The sequence below is a fragment of the Oratosquilla oratoria genome, chromosome 5 (assembly GCF_046742065.1).
Source record: "Oratosquilla oratoria isolate Oo_2021 chromosome 5, ASM4674206v1, whole genome shotgun sequence".
NCBI classification, from domain to species: domain Eukaryota; kingdom Metazoa; phylum Arthropoda; class Malacostraca; order Stomatopoda; family Squillidae; genus Oratosquilla; species Oratosquilla oratoria.
Genome location: NC_134781.1, coordinates 87,253,373 through 87,279,310, shown reverse-complemented (window position 1 = coordinate 87,279,310; position 25,938 = coordinate 87,253,373). Strand labels below are relative to the sequence as shown.

The 25,938-nt window shown below is 40.1% G+C and overlaps 1 long non-coding RNA gene across 1 annotated transcript in view; it reads left to right on the top strand.

The window, feature by feature from the left end:
* Nucleotides 1-25,938, top strand: part of LOC143025279 (uncharacterized) — a 200,856-nt gene that overhangs the window by 114,640 nt on the left and 60,278 nt on the right. Inside the window, exon 3 of the long non-coding RNA XR_012966380.1 lies at nt 17,649-17,753. This is a non-coding gene — a long non-coding RNA (uncharacterized LOC143025279). The remainder of the gene's footprint in view (nt 1-17,648; nt 17,754-25,938) is intronic.

Here is a 25,938-nt window from a genome sequence, read left to right as displayed (position 1 = left end):
GTCCAAGTGTTTAGGTTCGTTTCGAATGCGCAGATTCAGCTGGCGGTTCTTTTTGAATGATGAAATAGAGATCAGGTGACATTGTGCTCTGGTTCATCGTTTCAGGCTGACAATTCACGGATAACTGTCGGTTTAAAACTGTGCATAGAAAATGGGATTAAAACCGAAGAGGTCTGACGATGTGCACCCGTCACTGTCTACAACTTTGTCTGCGATTTTGTGAATCTGTGCGTCTTATTGTACGTGCATCTGTCTGTGCGTCTGTCTATCACATCCTGTGTCTGTTATAGTCTGTTTTTCCCACTGTGTAGCTGTCACACACTATCTGTAACCCTGTGATTTTCTGTGATTGCCAGTCGGACTGAGATTGTCTGTCCAAGCCTGTCAGTGTCAGTCAGTCAGTCAGTCATTCAGCCTGTTTTCTCGTCTGTCTGTCTGTCTGTCTGTCTGTGTCTCTCTTCCTCCCTCCCTCCCTCCCCCTTCTCACTTCCTCTTTTTCTGCCTCCCTCTCTATCTTTCTCTCTTTCAAGAATAAAGGTATAGTGTAAATTCTTTAGTAGGATCAGTGTATTCCCAGAGGTAAATAATGTTGTCTCTCGAGAAACAGAAAAAAGGAATAAAAGTTGGCAGCTCGTTGAACAACAAAATGTTCACAGTAGTGTGACGTTGAAGCTCCGCCCACTTCTTCAAAGGACGATAATGATGTCATGTAATTGTTGTAGATCTATATTTTTGCCAGTAATATTTGAGAAAGGGTGTAGAGTAACGCCTTTCGTGTTTGAACAAGACTTGATCGACAGTCATGTCAACTGTGACGTCACGAAGGTATAAAAAAGGGGCGGGGCTTGAATGCCAAGTTATCGTACATTGATGCGAAGTCAGTGGTGTATCAGGTTTACCGAGCTGATGTTAATGATTGTAATTGATGAGTATCGTCTCATTACTACTCTCGGCAGCTCGCCGGTACTTCTGCCCTCATGGGCAATATCACACTGATGTGGTTATATTGATAATTGTTCATTCGGAAATTGAGCCTACGACGGGAGGCGGTTAGTTTCGCCTGAAACCTTCATCTTAGTCTTGTGGGCATGAATGGTAGTTTACCAGCGCTTCTGTCCTGGATGGCTGGGTGGGCAGGGGCAGCTGGCAGTCACTGGGGATCAAACTAGAGCCATGAGGCAAACCCAATACCTAAGGTAAGATCCCATAAGCTCTATGAAATAGTCTAGCCTCGGTCTTGATATGTGCATTGCGCCATCCTAAGAAGGACATCAAGTAAGAGGATTATACACAGTCGTCGAACAGCAGTCTGATAAAGATATTATATTTCGTATCCGGTTATTTACTAGCGGTTCTATCCTCGAGAACGACAGTAGCGTGCTGAACCATAGAGGTGGTAAGAGAGAGGTTGAAGAAAGGGAGGAGAGAGGAAGGATATAAAAAATAGTGACCAGAAATCTTCTTTGAGTAAATGGTATTCTCCAATCGTAAGATAACGCTGTGTGGTTCTGGTCCGTAGGGGTGTTACTCGGAAAAAATATATATCACATCATAGCAAAAGAGTTGGTAGATTTGCCATTTGCCTTATGTCTATGATAACTTACCCAACGATGAATAACCTCTGTTAGAACAAAGTATTTAGAGTGTCTTGACGTACATGAGGAACTGGTTACGTTAAGTACAACACACCCAATGGTGTCTCTAATTAATATTCATCACTCCATCTTTCCCTATGAATGGTTTATGGTACAGAAGTGACTTTTATTGGAATTGCAAACGCCACAGCCTCGCACGCAAATCAAGTCTGGTGGGGGTCGAGTCCCGTAACATCTACGCGACAGGAGCGTGGAGTATTTTACAAAGGATTACACAGGCGGAGCATGCCGACAGGAGACCTTTTGGTCCATAACTAGGTCGAATGCGGAAAAACGATGGTAATGATGAATAAATAAAAGAAAAAATTATAATAATAAATAAAATAAATGCATAGGTATAGTTAAATAATAAACAAACAGGTAAATAGTAAATAATAAATTGACAGATAACTAATAATAAATGAAAGTCAAGCAAGTAATAAACAAACAAATAATATAAAATAAATGGCAGTCATTACAGCATCTTGCTTAGGTGTTTATCTAAACGAATCTTAAAGCTTTTAACTGAACTATATTGCACTACCTCTGCAGGAAGTTTATTCCATTCATTAACTACATGGTTGGCGAAGTTGTTTCTACCAACTTCCAAAATTTGTTAGCAATAGTACTTCTATCCTTGGTGTTAATATAACACCGAAGAGGTAAAGTCCAGAGGTGGTCTAAGAAAATCCAAATAACTCGGCGAAAATTCTCTCTAGATAGTGTCGCATAATTCCTAAACTACCCTCAGAGGTGTGTACTAAGGAGACGGAGTACATTGGCTGGCTACCTTCATGTTCAAAATCAGTGACCACAATGCTTAGAGATATCATGACAGGATTATCTATTCGGATGTCGCGTTTAGTCCCTAAATATCAATTTAATGATAATGCTCAGTGCCACATACTCGGAATTGAATTAAACTCCCTATTTGTTGGAAGCGCACTACACACAGGAAAATTATCACACCCACACGCGCGCGCACACACCCACACATACACACACACACACACACACACACACACACACACACACACACACACACACACACACACACACACACACACACACACACACATTCTTTCTCTTCTACTAAAATTCACGTCATTTCCTACTTTCTCATTGCATCTTTTCATTTCACTTTACCTTTCACTAATCATTTCCCCCGCTTTCTGTCTTTCTCCAAGAGTACGTTTCGTAATCCCTTCCCTATGTTGTTGAGGTTATTGACACCAAACCCCGCCTCCCCCTCTCCACTCCCCCCATCCCCCCATCCTCCACCCACTTGACTCACGTGCCGGGTCGAATAAAAACTCCAACAAACGCGTTTGTTGGAAACAGCCACCTTTACACACAACGACCTCTTCGTTTTTTGTTTTTCTTGATTAGTCTTTCGATCCCACAAAAAGAAAGAAAGAAAGAAAGAAAGAAAAAACGATACCGTGAATATGGTGGGTTGATCTAGTTGGTCCCAACTCCAATCCCAATTAAAAGAAATTAGTATTCCTTTGTTTATTGGAGTGGGGCCTCGTCTCCAGTCGTGAAAGAATGCTGAGTGACTCTGTCGTCCGTGGGAGGTTATCTATTTAAGTCCGCAAACTGATAACTGCATAAAGCCGGAATCCCCGCCCCCCATGGGGGCATAGCAGCTACAGCAGGAACAGCAGTGACAGCTGAAGCAGCAGCAATAACAGCATTAACGACAACAGCAGTATTAACGACAGCAACAGCATTAACGACAACAGCATTAACGACAACAGCATTAACGACAACAACAGCATCAACGACAACAACAGCATCAACGACAACAACAGCATCAACGACAACAACGGCATTAACAACATCAGCAGCATCAACGACAACAACAGCATCAACGACAACAACAGCATCAACGGCATTAACGACAACAGCAGCAGCAACGGCAAAAGTAAGACCCGCGATAAGACCCTCAGATTCCACAAAGACAATATCCCACAACATTCTTCTACAGTGACATAACTCCATACCTGATGTCCCCCTCGTCTTGCCTCTCCCACCGCATCTCTCCAGTGGTTAAGACTTCTTTCTGGATTCGTAACCCCACGTCCCCACCCAGCTTGATAATTGAAAATTAAGTATTAAACTCTTACGAAGGGTGTTGGCATGACACACTACTTTTTGTGTCGTCGGTAATTGATCTTAGCCATTACTAGAACGTCACCAGAAGACGAGGAAGAATGATGAGGATTCTTGCACTTCGTCCTCCTGAGTTCTCACGGAACTTGGCTAACGTAGGATGATGGTTCGTCCTTCGGAGATGTCCAGAACATCTACACGTGCTTGCTTGCATGATTGCATGTCCCCCTTCTCTGCATAGGACCAATGTCTCATTGATGGTTTAACTAATCAGGTGGCAGCGATGTAATATAGAAAAGTGCCCAGCTGCACGGAAGAGGTTAATCAAGATGGACTTTGCACTCGTGAAGGCTCCATAAAGGGGAATAGAATAGTCAGGCGGCAGGCAGGATGTAAGGATAAGTACCGCCTGGCACGGAAGGGGATTAGGCGAAATGTTCAGTGAGGAAATGATCACCGACCCCACAAGGGGAGATAGTACTCTTGACTTACTATTAACTAAAAATGAGGATCCATAGAGAAACGTAAAAGTGGGAGATAGTCTAGGCTCTAGCGATCAAGAAATAAGATTTTATATTACATGGGGAGAATTAAGTAGTACGAATAACGTTCTAGTACCTGATTTCAGGAGAGGCAGTTTTGATAATCTGAGAAAATATTTAGGACAATTGGTCACATGCGAGACCAACCCAAAGGACTATGGCAAGGTAAGATACACGGTCAACCCGGATATCAGTGGCGCAGTCAGATGTCAGGTCACGTAGGGTAATATGCGAACCTTGGGTCAGGTCATTCACAAGCGTGAGGTCAACAACACGGTCACCAATCTGGATTAAATGTACAGAAACCTAAAATCTTTGATTTTGAATGCACAAAATAAATCTATTCCCATCAAAGCAAAAAGGTCGAATACTAATACTCCCAAATGGATGACGGATAGGCTGAAAATCGGAATAAAAAGAAGGCTTTACGCCAGAAAAAGAAAGAAAAAAAAAACTGGGACACATACTTTAGATCGAAACGGCTAGACTAGTTGAAAAAAAAACATGCACTGCGAAATTAAAGTTGCCAGGCAAGTGATATCCAACCCAAAGGACTTCTTTTATCTGTACAGAACAAAAAATAAGGGGAAAAGTAGACCCAATTAAAAACAACGAAGATGTCATGATAGATTCAAAGGGAAAAATGAGCAAAGCGTTTAACAAATATTTTCTCATGGTATTTACAGAGGAGAGGTTAGACATGGTACCAGACTGCGACCCGATTTTCAGTGGGGTTGAGGGTAGTAGACTAAGGTAGTAGTCAAACAGATTGATAGGTTTAAAACTACAAAATCCCCGGGCCCAGGCGAAAAAAATAACGATAGTGCGTTTACATTGTATATTTGAAATCTGTGACCAATTAACGGAAAATTTGAACAAGTAATCAGACATTGTTTTTGTCCCTACTTTCTGGGAGCAGGTATAAGTTTTCAAAAAGGGCGACAAATCGACTATCCACAATTACAGGCCAATCAGTTTGACATAAGTTATAGGTAAAACACTTGAATCAATAACAGGTGATAGAATCAGAGATCACATTGAGAGATATAATTTGTGTCGTGACTCACAGGATGGGTTTTCCAAGGGTAAGTCATGTGTAACTAATCTTTTATATTTTTACAATAATGTATTCTAGGCGTCAGATAACAATGATAGGAACGATGTTATTTATCTTGATGTAAAAGAAATGTTTGAATGGATTAGAACATGGATCAGTGACAGAAAACAGCCGGTCACGATAAATGGTGCAAAATCCAAATCTAGTGTTACTATTGGATTTTCCCAGGGCTCAGTTTTGGGACCTTTATTGTTCATTATGTATATAAATGACTTGGACAATGTGATCAGTAGTGATTTTAGTAAGTTTGAGGGCGACACTAGAATAGAACGCCTAATTAGCTCATGAGAAGATGCCGAATTTATGAAGGAAGATCTTAACAAATTGTTCACATGGTCGGTGAAATGGCAAATGGACTTCGATGTCTTATTCTAATTATTTAATTTATTGTTTTCCCCGTATCCGACCTAGTTATGGACCAAAAGGTCTCCTGTCGGCATGCTTTTCCTTTGTAATCACAACGCTCAGCGTGTTAAAAGTAGGTTTACACGACACAGAAAACATGTATAGCTTAGGTAATTTTTTATAGGGAAAACCGAGTGTGAGAGAGACTCGGGAGTTCTAGTGAGTCCTGACCTTAAATCTAGGAAGCAGTGCATTAACGCCAAGAAAAGAGCTAAAGGAGCATTAGGTTTCATTGCTAGGTAATTTTTCATAGGGAAAACCGAGTGCGAGAGAGACTCGGGAGTTCTAGTGAGTCCTGACCTTAAATCTAGGAAACAGTGCATTAACGCCAAGAAAAGAGCTAACAGAGCATTAGGTTCCATTGCTAGGACGGTTACAAATAAAAGTGCAGAGGTAGTTTTCAAACCCCATCTGGCGTTAGACTCACCTGTCCTATAGAATGGATATAAATTCACTAGAATCTGTACAGAGTAGAATGACCAAGATGATACATGGGCTCAAAAAATGCCTTATGAGGACAGGCTTAGACACCTTAATTTACACTGAAAAGACGCAGAATGCGGGGTGAACTAATAGAGGTGTTCAAATGGATCAAGGGCTTTAACAAGGGAGATGCAGATAAGTTCATCATATTAAGACAACAGGGCAGGACTCGCAGTAATGGGTTTAAATTGGACAAATTTAGATTTAGGAAGGGAATAGGCAAGAATTGGTTTACTAATAGGTGGTAATGGACATGAATCTGCCTAGTGGTCTCTTGCAGTCTCCTTCATTCTTATGAGGAACACATAGAAGCCACAACCGTTGTTATGATGGGTGCACTTGCCTATGCTGCCAGCATGTGACATGCTGTATATCCTTGTGTGTAAAAAAATAATTTTTTATAGCAATATGCTTAGACCTCCATTCCATTTCTTGTTCATCTATTCATTTAACTATGTTAGTATTTACTTCATAGTTATTTATATATAACCTGTTTAATTCCTTTTTAATTTACCAACTTGTTCCTCTTTTTTATAATTTTCTATGCTTAGCTCGATGTATTACGGCAAACACGCGGAAGTGTTCTGGAGAAATTACTATAAAAGATGAAATGAAAACTGTTTACACAGAACTTGACCTCACAAACTTTAGTCCCACGAGCCCAGCACGTTAATCACTAGACCACTAAGACTCTCTTAAGTATCCTGGATGCATTACAAAGGGTGGGCTACACAGTAGCAAGTAACCCACATCGCGAGTTCTAAGGTTCTCACAGAACCCCGAGCCGAGTACTCTATCCACCGGACCACCACGCCCCTCGTAGACTGTCGCTTTGATTTCGGTTGATGAAATCCTGTGACAAGGCTGATATAACTTGTTCGAGCTTATGCACAATGAGAATCTCTCAGATTAATGCGTTCGGCGCTGCATGAAGTTGTAATTGCGTTTCTGATAACCGCAATCGCCTAATGGGTTTATTTGATTTCGTGGGTAAACACAACACGGTTTCAAAGAGGGCGGGTAACAGTTACAAAGAGGACGGATAATGGGGGAGAGACTGACGTCTGAAGAGAAGTGACGTCAAAAGGGAAGTGACGTCATAAGGGAACAGTGACGTCATAGGTGACACCATAAGGTAATAATGTCGCCATAAGGGAATAATGATGTCATAGGATGGCGTTATAAGGTAAGAGTGACGTCCTAAGGAAAGAATGACGTCACGAAAGAAAATTACGTTAATGGAAAGAAAGCAAGACAGAGCATGCTGGTCGATTGTTGCAAAATGTAGTTGCACAGAAAATGTTTGAGATTTTTTAGAAAGGAAGGAGAGAGAAGAGAAGAGAGAAAGGAGAGAGAGAGAGAGAGAGAGAAGGGAAGAGAAGATAAGCGAAGAAGAAAAAAGAGGAGAGGGAAGATGGTAAGGACGGGGTCGACATCCATACTCCATTCAGGGAGTCGATGGGGCTTTTATAGGGGACCCCTACGAGACCACGTGACTGAGGGCCTCGTAAAACTGCGTGGCCGCCTCGTGGGTCCGAGCCATCGTGTACTTCGCCGAGACCTTGATCCCAAGTGACCACCGCGATGTGAGGTCACTGGTTCGCAGGTGTTCCCCCTCCCGCTGTGCGGCGCAAGGACGCAGCGGTGGCCGAACGTCCCACGGAACTCCACCCGTGAGGTTTCCAGACTTCCACCTTTGCTGTTAAGCCTCATGAGTCGTGTCAAGCCTTGTACTCGCGTCTTCAAGGTTTTCCCCTCTCGTGGCCAAGAGCGTTTGGCTTCCTGACTTCGAACCCGGACCTCGTGAGACGAATCTCTTCAGATTCTTGATTTCAAACCTTCCCCCACCCCCAACCTCGTGGTTTCAAACTTTTTCCTCCCTGAATACAAGATTTACTTTCGTGGAATCGTTCCAATCCCTCCTCATTATCTCCCTTTTCCTCCTTTTCCTCCTCCTCCGTCTCCTCCGTTACCTTCTCCTCCTCCTCCTCCTTCACTTTATCCTCCTACTCCCCCATCTCCTTTCTCCTTTTTCTTCTCCTCCTCCTCCTGTTCCCCCTTTTCCTCTTTATCCTCCTGCTCCTCTTCCTCCTCCTCTTTATCCTCCTGTTGCTCTTCCTCTTCCTCCTCTTTATCCTCCTCCTCCTGCTCCTCCTTCTCCTCCTGCTCCTCTTCCTCTTCCTCCTCCTCCTCCTCCTCCACTTCCTCCTCCTTGTACTCTTCCTTCTCCTTCTCCTCCTTCTACTTCTTTTACACCATTCTCCCTCCTATTTCCTCCTCTTCCTCTAATTCTGCTTACTGCTTATCATCATCCTCTACTTCCTGTTCCTCTTTCACCTTTTACCTCCTACTTCCTTTCCCTCCTATTCCTTCCTCTTTCTACTTCCTCCTCTACAGCCAAATTAGGTTCAAATTACACCCTACATCTCGCCCAGCAAACTGTATAATACGAAAATTACGGTAATTATCTATTTTTCGAGTTTGTTTTTCTGTAGCATGGAACCTCGCTAAATTATGGAGCACCGTACCCCAAAATTATTTCAATGAGCTCGTACGCTATAACAAGTAATTCAGTCTATGAACCATGTATCATAATCTGTATAAAGCGACCCCGAAAAGTATCTTTACTACTTGTTTGCGTCAAGCAAACGAAATATGAGATATGAAACATGGATGAGGCCATTTAGGGGTTGACTTGGCTGTGGCCCAAAGCCGATATAATTACCTTGTGTGTCTGGATAGCTGGGCAAGTGGCAGGCACTGGTAACCGATGGGAATCGAGCTGGATGCTAGAAACAGTGAATTGTAGTTACTAGGGTGTACTGTTATTGGAGCTACGAGTTTCACTCGCGCTTACTATCTCTTACTAGACTTGTACAGTGTCGGCTTGAGGCTTGAAGACATAAAGAAGTCAAGGAAAATGTCACCCCCTCCCCCCCCCAAAAAAAAAAAAAAATAGCAAAAGTTAATTTTGGTTAGGTTACATGGGGTTAGGTTACGTTAGGTTAGAGTAAGCAAGGGGGAGGCAAGGTATATATATGTGTGTGTGTGTATATATATATATATATATATATATATATATATATATATATGCATATATGGCTTAGAATTAAAGTGCATTGTGGTTGATAAATATATACCTATATATATAAATATATATATTATATATATAATATATATATATATATATATATATATATATATATATAATATATATATATATATATATATAATATATATATATATATATATATATATATATATAATATATATATATATATATATATATATGGCTTAGAATTAAAGTGCATTGTGGTTGATAATATATACATACATACATACATATATATGTATATATATATATATATACTTGTTGCACTGAAGATGTAATATACGAAAGCGCTCTGCTTCGTTAGTTTCTTTTTCCAAGTGGTCTACTTTGCATATATATATGTATATATATATATATATGTATATATATATATATATATATATACATATATATATACATACGCACACACACACACACACACGCCAAGAGCATTTTCCACCTTATAAGGGAGGTAGCCAAGTCAAAAGCACGTACCCACTCCCACCCATTCCACTCCCCTCTAACACCCTTTCCTCCCTCTCATCTTAGCTCCTCATGGATGACGGGTCATACCTGTATCCCGCCCGTTGCCCTAGGTCAGAAGCAACGCAACAAGACACAGAACATCCACAGCATTGCCGCTGCACTTAATCGGCGACCACCCCCTCAGTCCCCTCCTGCAGAAAAAAAAAGAAGACGAGGAGAAATCCCTTTGGGCTGTGTCAAAATATCATTAACACATAAGTACCCCTACCCCCCCATCCCCCACCCCTTCCTTCCTTGCACAACAGTATCATCTATACATAGCCACTCTCCACTCATCCTTATCTCCTGCCTTCTCTCTTCTTTGCTCAACAAACATTCCCCTCCTGTACAACGCCCCCTTTACCACATACATCCGTCTCGTCCTCGGTCGCCCCCTCAAATACACTCCTTCCACCTCTGCCTTCCACACCTCTTTTACTACTCTTTTTTCACTCATTCTTTTCATGTGTCCAAACCATCCCAGTAGTCTTTCATCAGTCTTATCTGTTATCTCCTTTTCCACTCCCGCTCTCCTCCTCATTTCGTTTCTCGCTCGATCCGTTTTTCACTCGATCCAACTCGATCCCTACCCTATTTCTCAGACATTTCATCTCAAACACATTCAAGCTTTTCCTCTCTGCCTCACCTAAATTCCAATTCTCTGCCTTATACAAAGCCGTCGGCACAATCACCCCTTCATACAATCTCCCCTTTGCAGCCATTCCCAGATGCCTACTTTTCATGACATTTTTTAATCCCCCCAAGGCATTAACCTATTTCTCGTAATCTGATATTTACCTCTATCTCCACTCCTCCGTTTCCTGCCACATGCGACCCCAAATACGTAAAGCTATTCACTTCCTCCAGCCTCTCTCCTTTAAGACTTGCTTCCAACTCACTGCCATCCTCTCCCCTTGTACATCTCATCACCTTGAGTTTATCTACATTTACCCTCAAGTTTTTCTTATCGCATACCTTCCAATACTCCGTCACCAACTCCCTCAATCCTCCCTCTGACCCTGCCACAAGGACTTTGTCGTCACCAAACAGCAATTGTACACACACACACACACACACACACACACACACACACACACACACACACACACACACACACACACACACACACACACACACACACACACTGAAGATGTAATATACGAAAGCGCTCTGCTTCGTTAGTTTCTTTTTCCAAGTGGTCTACTTTGCACACGTGTGTGTGTGAGTGTGTAGGTATGTAGGTATGTACGTACGTATACATTTATAAGAGAACTTGAGGAAACGGGTTCTCTTGGATATATTTCTCATTAACACAGCAAACCTAGCACTGAAAGTCTTCTTTTCAAAATTCTGTGTTACACTGGCCAACAACTTTTCTGTTTGTGGGCGGGAGAGAAAAATCACATTACCAAAAGTATCCACGGTGTCAGAAAAACATATAGATGAAAGGCATTACGTGCGACGTTTCGCCTATGCTTTATGCATCATCAGGAATGGATTTGATCTATTAGGGACAGATTTAATACAAATAATTGGAGACTGAGAAAGGACTGGCGAAGGATCTGAAGACACTTTCGAAAAATTTCTTGGAGCTCCGTGGGATGCACCAAATTGTTCCACTGTGCTTTACATGTTTTGTTGAATATTAATGACAAGGAGACATTATCCACTAAACACTGCTTATAAACATTCAGTCGGGTTTTATTGCTATTTTTTACCAAAATAAATGTATTGGTGTTGATTTATTTTTTCATTTTTTTATCAGGTCGGTTCTTGTACAGTATTCTCCACTGATATTTTATCACTCTGTTTTGCATATGGAATGTCAATCTCTGTGACAAACCTTGTGTAGTATATGGAACTGTACTTATTAAAAAGAGCACAGTCTTTATTAAAAGAACACGATTATTTATTTGCTATGTTACTTTGCGTTAGTTTGTCCTTGTTTCCAGTAAAATTGTATCACGTGACCAGGAATATTATTCTTGGGGTTTTGGTAGAATGTTATCAGCACCATCATCCTATTTTTTCGATTTAAAATTCCAATACACAATTCACCCCCTCCCCACTTTTTTTTTTGTTTTTAGGAGAAAAGTCGTTTTGTTAGTACATGTTGCTGGAATTTATAGCATTTTTCGCGTCTGCCTGATCATTTTTTTTGTCTACAATAAGTGTATCACACTTTCTATGCCCAGCTTGAGTGTGCCTAATAGAACTTGATAAAGAATGGAATATTTCTCTATGAAGAATTGAAGAACACCGATATAGGTTAAGAATTTACGGAATAATATTCACTTTTTTATCTTGCCAGCCGTATTTAAAAGGAATTTTATTAAAACGAGATAATTGGCAGGATTTTTTTTTATTTCATTTCTTAGGATGAAATGAACTTATATAAACCAGTTTCATTTGAAATAAACTTATTTTGATATAACAAGAAACCAAACCAACAGAAAACCTTGTTAATCTGGAAAAAGATTAAATATAAACAAGTATAAATGAATAAATGAAAGATAACTGAATACAAGAAAATAAATGAACAAAATAATAAATAAACAAATAAGTGAAATAAAATAAAGTAAATGAACAGATGAGTAAGTGAATAAGTAATAAAGAAGGTTAATTATTAAATGATGATTAAATGAACCAATGAAAAAATGAATACAAAAGAGGGAATCCTTATACATTACAGTAAATCCTCGATATACCAGATATCGTATATAACGGACAAGAAATCTGAGCGGTTAAACTCTCGATATAACGGATTTTCATCAGCTATAGCGAGGGATCCTCGGTTATAACGGATCTTCGGATATAACGACAGACCCCTGTCCCCATAACGTCCGTTATATCGAGAGTTTTCTGTACATACTAGTTCGAGTATTGGATCTTGGAAATGTTACATGAGAATGCTTTCAAAAGATCTTTCTTCTTTTCTGTGACTACGTGATTAACAAAATTTCTTCCTTTATCTCCAGTCATGTGTCCTAACTCGAATGAAAGGAATCATGTATCACGTGTTGTATGTGTTACATGTATCACGTGTAAATACATGTGTTACGTGTGGTTGGTCAGCTGCACCTTTCCCTGCGGACAGTGAATGAGTTGCGAACAGCCAGGGCTTGTGTAACATCGTCGCCAACTAGGAAAGGTTGAAATAGTGTGTGCATGTATATGTGTGTGTCGCCTAATTGTACTGTACAGAGAAAGAGCAAGGCTCACGAGGTCATGTCTTCTCCAATTGATCATACGTAGCTTCAAATTATTGTATGGTTCCAACTTGGGTTGTTTCCTTGTTTTCCAATTAGCATGCTTGAGTTTGAATTCATGTAACGGTGTGTGTGTGTGTGTGTGTGTGTGTGTGTGTGTGTGTACACGTGTATGTATGTATGTATATGTGTGTGTGTCTGTGTACACGTGTATGTATGTATATGCGTGTGCACTTGTATGTATGTGTGTGTACACGTGTATGTACAGTATGTATGTATGTGTGTGCGTGTATATACGAGCGCTCGTGTGCGTGTGTGTGTGTGCGTTGTGTGTGTATGTTTGTGTGTATGTACTTGTGTGTGTGTACGCGTGCGCCTGCGTACATGCATGTGTATGTGCGTGTGATGTCTTGCATATTCAGTGCAGAGCTGACTGCCCCCTCCTACACGCCTTACCTAGAGGCAGACGCAGTGACATTTGCGTCTTCCTTTTAAGTAACTCTGTCGAGAATATTTTATTCATATACTTGTCATTTTCGTAGATTAAATTTTCAGTTAAGGGTACAACAAGTTCTTCCACACGTTATGACGTTTAGTCAAGGATTAGACTCGGATCAACGCGTGGTTTTGGACATGGAATGATTGTTGTTGTACATTAGATATGTTTCTTTTAAGAGAAAATACATTATATGTATCCAAACGTATGTTGTATATATATATATATATATATATATATATATATATATATGACGTAAGTGGAATAGGAAACACAGGAGTCTTAGTCCGAGTTTATTCCTGACTAGTTTCGCAGGAATAAACTCTGAATAAGACTCCTGTGTTTCCTATTCCACTTACGTCAACCTGTCAGAATGTCTCAACAATATATATATATATATATATATATATATATATATATATATATATATATATAATATATGTATGTATGTATCTATATATGGTTTAGCAAATGCTGCAGGGGGAATATGTATATCAATTAAATGTGAACACGTGCCGTATTTGTTTTTCAAAAAGTATTGAGTGCAAGATTTTAGATAACGATTGTTCACTTGTAGCATTGCCTCTTCTGACTTTGTGTTAAAAAAAATCGTCCTCGAAACATACAGTTGCGTTTGTGAAATATCGCATCCAATACAAAGCAATTAACGTACAGGGCAGCATATCAGATGCTCAGAAATGAGGTCATATTTGTTATCAACTCAAAATGGACGACTGGAGTTGTTTTAAGTATCGTATCTGATATTGAATATGGAGTAGAGAATATATCGTCGTATTTTCCCCCATAAAGACAAGTATTGTTTTTGTTGTTCATAAACACGGATAACTTTTTTTTATTAAAAAATCACTTGAATACTCGTATAATCGTTTGAACATGTCTAGAAACTCGCCTCCTCAACTGTACATACATGTACATGTAGTTCAATACATCAACGACATCCAACCCATCGGCAATTTTTTTTTCTTTACGTGCATAACAGTACTGAGACTATTTCCAGTGTACAGTTTTTGGGACTACCGTCAAGTTTGGAGCACTATGCTGAATATTGTGTGATTCCCCATGATCTTGGATCACGTGTTGGACTCGTGATTGACAGCGATTTCCCTCCCGGAAGAGAGCTCAGAGCTCATATATGACCGATCTATGGGTAATGGTGTGACCTTACACGCACACACACACCCAACTCCCCGCCCACGAGAGTTGGAGTAACGACTCGCAGCGCATCGATATTGAAATTAATTCAGCCCTGGGCGGAATTCGAACCCGGACCGCCGTAGTGGTGGGCGGGAACTCTAACCACTGCACCATCGAGTCTGTGTGTGTGTGTGTGTGTGTGTGTGTGCGCGCGTGCGTGCGTGGGTGTGTTTATAGAGTGACATCGCAGTATCTTAATCACGTTGTGAAAGATTAACGCTGAAAGAATCATAAACAACCCGTACGTACCCTATTACCTTGTACGTAAACACATTTATTATACGCGATATCATCATTCCAACGTTGTCCCACTTTATAAGTGCTGGTAACTGTACACTCACTCCAGAAATTACGGAGGTGGTTGATAAATGATAAGGGTTGATACAGGGATTTGTTTTGCTTCGGAAAGGTTTGGAAGCCTGAGGAACACAAGACTAATAGCAACAACAGACACTCACATATGTGCCGCTGTGGCATGTTCGGATTAGTTTCGATTTCATGAGTACAAAGGTTTAAGATTAGCTTCCCAAAGGCCACCAGTGGGTGTAACTTGTCTTGCTGTCCGTGCACTAAGGGTAAAGGTGACGATCTGTTGGTAAGCTTGTCGTGGGTTAATTGACTCGCACAGCAATTGTAGCTACGTGCCGAGGCCATATTATACACACACACACACATATATATATATATATATATATATATATATACAGTATATAGATATATATATAGATATATATATATATATATAATATATATATATATATCATGCAGAAACCACAGGGAAATCAAAGTTTGGAAAACTGAACGTTTTCGTCTATTACGGCATCCTCAGTTTTCCGAACTTTAATTTCCTTGTGGTTTCTGCATGATCATTTAGTCACTCCTTTTTTTGTGATTATTATTGCAATACACACACACACACACACACACACACACACACACACACACACACACACACACACACACACACACACATATATATATATGTATATTATATATATATATATATTCTTTTTTCAAGATGAGTGTCCCTTGCATTAAAATATTTGACGTTAAATCGTACAGATACATTCTGGGGCTATTGTACAAACACTCGTGGCCGAGCTCGGTCCTCGAATTTTGTTGTTAAAACAATTTATCTGAAAAGGAAATATTTCGTCCCAACATGCACGTTTTTCTTTTATGTTCATGTTTGTACAGGTGTTCGTATGTTCATGTTTAAAATTTCTTGTTCATATTTTCATGTTTAAAGGTTCATATTCATATTTCCATGTTCATGTGTTCGTGTTTTCATTTTTTCGTGTGTTCATGTTTCTATATGTTCATGTTTTTATGTGTTCATGTTCATATATGAATGTTCTTATATTCATGTTTTTGTATTCATATGTTCATGTTTATATCATTAGTTATTTTTACATTCGTGTTTATATTTTCGTGTTCATATATTCATATATTCGTGTTCATATACTTGTATTCGTATGTTCATGTGTATAATCACATTATGAGACCCACTATCGGAGAATGAGATATGATGGACAGAAAATCTGTATTTTTCGACCACTATCTTTGGTCCTCTTCAGCAGAATGAAGAGGACCACAGATAGTGGTCGAAATATACAGATTTCCTTTCCATCTTATCTCATTCTCCGACAGTGGGTTAATAAGTCTCGTTTTACAAATGTGCCATTACATTATACCTTCTATAATCACAAAAGATATAATAGAGATGGCATTTCGGTACTGAATACTAAACTCTTCCCATGCGGAAGAGACGGCACACAGCGAAATGAAATCGTCTGGGTTTAGCCAGAATAAATATAATTTCCTTCTGGTTAATTGCTCCCTAGGATGTGCGTCAGGGCCTTATACGCCTGTGGGGTAATCTGAAGCATGATGCTCTTCCATTCGCTTAGTTGTGGGTTCGAATCCCGCACTCCTCTCCGATTCCTAGGGTTAACTGTTACCTGGCCCAACAATCCAAGCGCACAATAGGGCAAGGGTGACGGTTTCGGCCGCAGCTACTCAGCGCCTCCTGGCGTAACCATCTCACACTTTAGTGTCTCAAAGTTAAGAAAAAAAGAGTGTTGGAGGAATAGGATGGGTATGAAGATGGCTCATCAAGAGGTATAGAATCGAATTGAATGAAACTGAATATAATTGTCTGGCTTTTGAACAAAGACCCCTCCCGCCTCTCCCCTCTCCCTTGGTATGGAATGGTTCCAGGGGTCGAGATCTTCGAAAGTCCGTTGGTTCTCGACGTTTGGTTCTTGTGAACCAGACATGTTTGTATATACATATACAAACATGTTTGTGAACAAAACATGCTTGTATATACATATACAAACATGTTTGTATATACATTTTCCATGCCTTAAGGTACAACGTCAAGGCTGAATGAAACTGCTCAGTATCAACCAGACCATGCTAGGTTATGCTAGGTTATGACCTGTTGGCCCCTGTAGAGGAACCTTTTGAGGATTTCTGGGATGTCCCTGGGAGTTCTCTGGGGGAAATTGTAGGGACTGTAATAGTTTCTAAACTCCAATATTAAGATATTATTCAGACTGATTTTTTTTTCCAAATTAGGATTTCGATATGTGGGTTCCCTATGCTGAAAGGTAGCATCATTCGGAAGTTACAAGTTAGGGAGCATTTTTTGTGTCTGTCATTCACTAACACCCTTGTTTCTGTAGTTTAGCGTCAGTGATTTCCTTTAGAATTGCATTTGGTAGGATGCTTATATCTTAATGTTACAGGTACATTTTGCAGTTTGGTGTCGTTTAGGACTTAGAGTAATCTAGTTTCTCTTTTTATTGCAGGTAAAGTGAACTTCCATTGCAACTTCGCAGAACGTAAAACTGTTCTTGCAGAACTGTTCTCGCGGAACCGTTTCTTCAGTAGAGTGAATGCCGAATGGAGAACAAGTAAGTAATGAAAGAGTGTCGAAAAGTCTCATTTATCTTGCAGTATCTAGAATGCCAAGGACAGACCAACCGGGCACATGGGTCTCATAGTAAAGGTTTTGTGGTTTCTCCGGGGACCGAGTGCCAGATCACGGGGTTGCACTCCAAGTTGAGGGTGAGGTAAAATGGGACTTGTGTCTATATGACACCAGTGGCAATACGGGCTGGTACCTCTATTTACCACTTTTATTTTTTTTTTTTTTATAATTTTCTCTCACCTCTCTCTCTATCTCTCTCTCTCTCTCTCTCTCTCTCTCTCTCTCTCTCTCTCTCTCACACACACACACACACACACACACACACACACACACGCACGCACGCACGCACGCAACACGTCCTCACATACATAAATAAAGTGATTGAGACAGGCAGGCAATCAGGCAAGGGGGTCTTAAGTAGGCAAGGAGGACAGAGAAGGAGTTAAGGTGACAGAGAGACAGACAGACACAAATAGACTGAAGGACAGACAGACAGACAAACAAACAGGGAGAGAGAAAGAGGGAGACAAGCAGCCGCAGGCATTGATACAGACCCGAGCAATCTGAAAACGAACAGTGACATGTATAGTGAGTTTTGTCATATAATAGCTACGCCAACCGCAGCGTGGATTAATTTTTTCCCCAAAAATGGGATAAAACACGATTTGATTATTCTAGTTTACTTGGAAAACGAAGCGTTCGAAACGTTTCGTGATGCTTGTGTCATGGTACATCAACAAGAAGAACAGTATGTTATTTTCCTCGTTTATTTTATTTTTTTTTCCATTCATTTTAGTCTTTGAATCTATCTTCTGTATACTGTATAAGTGTTTATTTATTATTATTTTCTATTTATTCATTTATTTATTAATTATTATTTTTTTATTTTATTTTTTATTTTTCATAGGGAAGCTAGCTGGCTGAGCGGGTTAGGGCGTCGTTACTTGTGGCGAGGGTCGAGGGGATGGCGGTTCGAATCCTGCCACCGGCGAAATTGAACCAAGGACATGGTCTATCAAATTCCACGCTACAAAGTCCTCTGTAAGGCCTTCCGGTAGGGAGGCAGTTTGTGACGTTAAACCATAAACCATTATTTATCATTTATTTACTTTTATTTTATTTATTTATTTATTTATTTATTTATTTATTTTTGTGGGTGGGGTAAGATAGGGCGGAATTGTTCCTGCTTCTCACGAGCACAGCTCGGCCCCGTCCATGAATACACAAAACATCGATGTCCTTCGGTAAGGATATTATGTTATGAGCAGGAACAGAATTTTTTCCAGACCGGTCCCTTCCCTGATTGCGTTACCAATACACAAACCTGACCTGACCTGACCTGACCCGACCCGACCGGACATCACATGACCTGATATACCATTACCTGACCTGACATAACATTACCTAACCTGACCTAATCTAACCTAACCTCACCTCATCTCAAGTCGCCTCACTATCACCTCACCCAACCTAACCTAACTTAACCGAAACTAACCTAGTCTGCCCTAACCGAGCTAAATCTAACCGAACTGAACTTAACCTTTTTTTTCGAAACATTGTCAAAAGTCATAATGGTACGTGAAATGTGTGAATATCAAAGACAACGAGTGGTAAGCGACAAAAGTGTCCGAGGTTAGGGGGAGGGACCTGGTGCGAAAGAATTATATTTTTGTTTGTTTACTTTGGCTCTCTGAAGCTGGCATCCCGGCGGCGTGTAAAGGCAAACGCGTGATTGAATTCTGGAGAATTACGAAGGCGAATCAAGTAAGTGAACTTCATGGGTTAGAATTCGAACCAACGCGCCGAAGGACGCGCGAGGGTTTAGTATGTTAACGACCAGACCACTACGATTATCATGAAGATATTACATTCCCCCTCTCCATCACATAAAATATGTGTAAATGTATAACTGATAAATCTTAAGCAAAAAAAAAAAATAAATAAATAAATAAATAAATCTCACACACTCCATCGATTATTGTACGTCACTCGTGACAGCAACACACACACACACACACACACACACACACACACACACACACACACACACACACACACACACACACACACGCACGCACACATATCCATAAACACAATCCCATTTCGAATATTTTTGTTGCAAAGGTTAGACGATTTCCTCAGGTTCAGAAAGAAAAGAAAGAAAAATCCTCACTGTTGAATTACCACAAGAAGAAGAAAAGAAAAAAAAAACATCCATTCCAGAAACCAGCCTTCATAACAGTTACTCAAATTAGCATTGATCAAGGCTGGCGTCAGTCGACACTCCTAGACCACACGCCCCCTCCCTTGTAAACTGACGCGGAGACCTTGGTTCCCGCCAAGGAGGAATTTCGCGCGTTGCTTCATTAGACCTTCCGGCTGCTTCGCGAGGATGTACACAAAAGGGCCAATCATCGCCTCAACTTCTTGCACGTGGCATGCCATCTCCCAGTTCGAGGGCCCTCGCCGCCTCTCCTTTCAAAGGCTCTCCTTTGAGAGATAGAGAGAGAGAGAGGCTCTCTTGTCACTGAATAGAATTCTCTAACGGGGGATTAGATCACATGGAATTCACGCTCGTTTGTAAGACGAGTTATGATAAGGTCTTTGTACTAAAGTGCATAAGTGACTGTTCGGGTCTTCCGTGCAACACAGGCATGTGAACTGGCAAGGTTTTGAATACAGAAGCTACACTGAAGCAGTTCGATTGTGGACGCCAAGCACCATCGGTGCGGCGAGGAAATTAGCTCCGGAGGTATATCGTGGAGACAGTGGAGACTATTTTTGGATTATCAGTCTTTAAGTGTCAGGCGGAAGAATGGATTAGCTATCCAAACATGCTGGGTAAAGGTGGTTTTATGCACAAGCTGCACCAACTCAACTGACAAAACTTTGCAATGTAAGGACGTTGATGATTTGTGAGAATAGAACACACACACACACACACACACACACACACACACACACACACACACACACACACACACACACACACACACACACACACACACACACACGTACACGCATGCACAGACACACACACACACGCACACACACATACACACACACACACCACACATGTACACGCACACGTACACGCATACACACACGTACACACACGCATACACACACACACACACACACACGCGCGCGCGCGCGCGCACACGTACACGCATACACACACGCACACACATACACACACACACACACACACACACACACACACACACACACACACACACACATATATATATATTTGTATATATATATATATATATATATATATATATATATATATATATATATTCGACTGCAAGGCAACTCTGAAGAGGATGTGAATATTTAAAAAAAAAAAAAGTTCATTCCCTTATTACATTTGGCGGTGACCTCCATCGATTATTGTACGTCACTCGTGACAGCAACGCATAAGTTGAGTTATGGATCCCATGATACCCCATCATCTGTCACACGAGCGCTGGCACCTGTGATGGGCGGTGGTTAATAGGAGATGACTATGTAGGTATTAACCCTTCATGGATTCGTTAAGTTGAATAAAATTGTCTGATTTTAGCCTGCCAGTGCTAGAAAAGCGTTAGTGTTATTTCATTGTACGGGTGAAAATTAGTTGAAGTAGAAATAGATGCGTGAATTGAAGATTTGTTTATGTGGAGTTGCCATGTCTCCTTATTGTAAGTTAAAGGTAGGCTTGTGCTAATTACTCCGTCAAGGACGGTAACCATTACAAATGCAGGTACAGTTACAGGGTCCAAATTATAATTTCAGTTACTCATATATGAAAATGCAGATAAAAGCTTAAATATATTTAGTTTTTAAATATATTTTCTAAGTACCAAACGACCAGACGTAACAGATATTTGATTTTGTTGTTATTTTTGTAAATGTTTCCTTTTTCATAACCAACAGAAAACTAGTTATTATTGCCTATTTCTGATATGAATTTACAATTACATCTGCAATTACGTTAAGATGTGTTATGACAGTATTTCCGAGTGCTTATTGTTCCAAGTCTCGTCCAAGGACAGGACGTTGTGTCCTTACTAATAGACATCAGTGGGTCGGACCAGTAAGTCTGAGGGCAGTAAATTCGTAGAGGTAGAAGAGTAGAGTATACTCTACCACTGTGTGGAGGGACAGTAAACATTCTCTTTACCAGTAGCCCGTAGTTTTACCCGTTTTACTAGTTCTAAGGTTATTAGGCATTCTGACTAGTAAATAGAAGGATAGTATATAGAGTTCTGACTAGTAAGTGGAATGGCAATAGGTTGTATTGTGACTAGTCATTTGAAGAGCAGTTGATGGGATTTTGTCTCGGTAGGCCACTAGGCTTTTCTTAGTGACCTTTTTTTTCCCATAGGCAGCTCACAGATTGAATCATTTAGATCTGGTCATCCAAGGGTATACTGTGTGAACTAACTAACCTCAGTGTTCAAGGGTAGACTCCAACAAAAAAGGGTCAATTTGACCTGTGATCAAGGACCTGCCTCTGTGCTGAGGGCCCCTGGTATGGTCGGTATATATCGACAATATCAATTTGTCAATACCAACTGTTCGAGAATGGTCTTGGTGATTTGTAACACGGGTACAATTCAATGACGAGAATATTGACAACAATAGATTTTAAACTAGCGTAATGACAGCGTAACTGATGATAAAGATAATGAAAGTGTAATTGTTCTCTATAACTATTTGATGATTCCCGTTTGATGTCAGCGTTATATTGACAATGGTATAGCTATTGCTAATATAGTATTACTTAGACAAAAAAAAAATCTCCGTGTGATTGTCGACATGGAGAGCGTGATAGCCGAACGACTAGACTCGCGATTTTAGATAACAACGAAGGCTGTCAAACTTAGCCACCCTGTAGGGCGGATAACAATTTAAATGTTTAAAAGAAAGAAAAAATATTTACAGATTGTATGAGAGTTTTTTTAGATGTCTGACTGTGAACCCTGAGAACGGGTGGCGCAAATACAAAAGACAAGGCTTGTTGGAGTCGTTGGGCGGAGGACAACATCCGGTGGTGACATCATCCTGTCTTCTTCTTTTTTTTTTTTCTTTTTTCTTCTTCTTCTTCTTCTTCTTCTTCTTCTTCTTCTTCTTCTTCTTCTTCTTCTTCTTCTTCTTCTTCTTCTTCTTCTTCTTCTTTTCTTCTTCTTCTAATCTTCTTCTTCTTCTTCTTCTTTTCTTCTTCTTTTCTTCTTCTTCTTCTTTTCTTTTTCTTCTTCTTCTTCTTTTCTTCTTTTCTTCTTCTTTTCTTCTTCTTCTTTTCTTCTTCTTCTTCTTCTTTTCTTTTCTTCTTCTTTTCTTCTTCTTTTCTTCTTTTCTTCTTCTTCTTCTTCTTTTCTTCTTCTTCTTTTCTTCTTCTTCTTTTCTTCTTCTTTTCTTCTTCTTCTTTTCTTCTTCTTCTTCTTTTCTTCTTCTTCTTCTTCTTCTTCTTCTTCTTCTTCTTCTTCTTCTTCTTCTTCTTCTTCTTCTTTTCTTCTTCTTCTTCTTCTTCTTCTTCTTCTTCTTCTTCTTCTTTTCTTCTTCTTCTTTCTTCTTCTTCTTCTGCTTCTGCTTCTTCTTCTTCTGCTTCTTCTTCTTCTTCTTTTATGATTTTATTTATTTTATATATTGATTTATTGTTTATTTGATTTGTTTATTTTATTTATTTTTATTTGTATATTTTATTTGTTTATTTTATTTGTTTATTTACTTATTTTATTCTATTTTTTATTATTTATCATTATCTATTTATTTATTTATTTATTTATTTATTTATTCTTTGCATTTGCGGGCTTGGCACCCGCCCATCGTTCTCTTGGTTCCTCACGGGTTCCTCACTGGTTTAAGGAGTTTTCTTCACCATTTTCCTGTTGAGGGGGAATGGAGGGATAGGGAGATCCCTCGCTTGAATGGAATCACCTGAAGACAATTAGGATGAACGACAAAGCCGTAAAGCACAACAAAATGGAAAGATTTGAGGAATGTGTAGATCATTTCTGGAGGCGGAGGGAGTGTCTCCCAATGTAATAGAACTGTTTAGCGGCAGGTAGGATAAATATTGAAAGAAAACAATGTAAATAAAGGAAGGAGCTACTGACAACAAGGGAAAGGTGACTGCACCCTTCTCGAGACCCATCATTACAAAAAAAAAAAAAAAAAAAAAAAAAAAAAGAAAGGGGGGTGATGGAGAGGGAGAGAGAGGGGGAGGGGAGAGAGAAAAAGAGGTGAGAGGAGAGTGAGATAGAAAGAGAGATATAGATAGAGAGAGAGAGAAGGGGAGGGGAGAAACAGAGAGAGAAAGAGAGATAGAGAAAGAAAAAGAAGAGGAGGGGAGAAAGAGAGACAGAGAGAAGGGGAGTGGAGAAAGAGAGAGAGAGAGAAGGGGAGGGGAGAAAGAGAGAGGGGAGAAAGAGAGAGAGAGAGAAGGGGAGGGGAGAAAGAGAGAGAGAGAGAAAGAGAGAGACGTCTACAGGGATTTCTCCTGCGTGAAAAGATCGCCTAGCGGCACCCAGTGTAAATACACATAAGTCGAATATAAACGCCACAGGGATAAAGCGTGTGTTTTCTTAGCGTTCCTGGTAACACTAAATCACTATTGAGTGACTTTAATAGCAGGGAGGGTCACTAAACTACAGTCACTAGCTTCCAAACACTTAATATATATAATCTGAAAATGCCAATTTACTAACTCTACATATTTCGTTAATCTGTTAGTTTACCGTAAACCACTATCAAGATATATGATGAAATCACTAGAACAGGTTGATATAGATTAGTTTCTAATGATTTTTGAAGGCAATAAAAAAAAAATGGAAACGTTTGGTATTGAAAATAATGTCGCGAGAAAGGAAGTCCAAAGTATTTGCCTCTCTCTAAAAAAAAAAAAAAAAAAAAAAAACCTGCACATCACTCAAAATTATTTCAACCAGATTTTGAAGAATTTGATACAAGGGATTTTTTTAATTGTTCAATTCCCCCAAATAGTTGGTGACTACTACTCATATCTTATTAATATGATATCGCTTCATTTTCTATTTTTTCTTCGTGTTGACACGCATATTTCGCCAAAATATGTATTCGTCAACTTTTTATGCAATTGATGACGCTGTAAATTCATTCGCCAGCTTAGAATAAACAGAATTGTGGGATTAGATGGATTTATCTTTGGTTTGACTCCCGCCTCGTGAGATAAAAGCCTCTAGGTTGAAACCAGATGGTCACCGATGATTTCAGCTTGGCCCAGCTGTCCAAACACGTAGGGCAAAGGTTGTAACTTACCTACACAGTCTCGTAGCTGCTCGTAGTTCAGAAGATTTGGTTCAAGTAAGGTAGTAGTTCAAAACTCGTTTTAGGTCATGGACCACAACTAGTCCACTTAAAGTGACATCGTGGAATCACTCCGTATTTTGAGAAAGGATAAACTAAGATTGCACAATGAATTCGAAAAGGTATGCAGCGATTTCCAGTTAATTACCAGATGTAGTGGACCTTGTTTGGACCACCCAGAAGGTCATCATGGTCCACCAGCTGAGAACCACTGAGCTAGATGTCGGACTCTTGGTCTGTGTGGGGTCTCGCTCGCTCGAGACCCCTTTAAAGAAGGATCCGAGTCTCGATTCTCGCTCCATCATGATGATTGTTTTACTTGGAATTAGCCTAATTGTTGGCCATTCTTTCTTTGCGCAGAGGCGTTCTTCGTGTGAATAGAATCACCAGGTTGAAAACGGCAAGTGTTTACCGAGATGGTTCTGAGATTTTACTGCTGATAAAGTTGAATAAAATCGTTTGGCGCCAGCCAGGAGAAAATAGTTGATAGAACAACTTAAGTCGAAGGGGATGAGTCTTCTCACTATAGTGAATTAGCCGAAGAGGGATAACGTCTTTAGGACTAGTTACATCACGTCAGAGGATTTCCTCAGTAAATTAATCCTTGAGGTTTAATCCTCAAGGGAAAGAAATACTCCTTGATAACCTCTCGCCTGGCGGGGTTTTTAATCTGCTGAATAAAATCGCCTGACGACAGCGTGGTTGAATTCATAAGACGAATTAGTGCGAGCCAGAGGACAAAGACATCATTGGGATGTCTTGTGTCCTGAAGTTCGACCGAATCCATGACCTCGGTCCTTTTGAATGATCCTCATGTGATCCTTCCCGATCTCCTC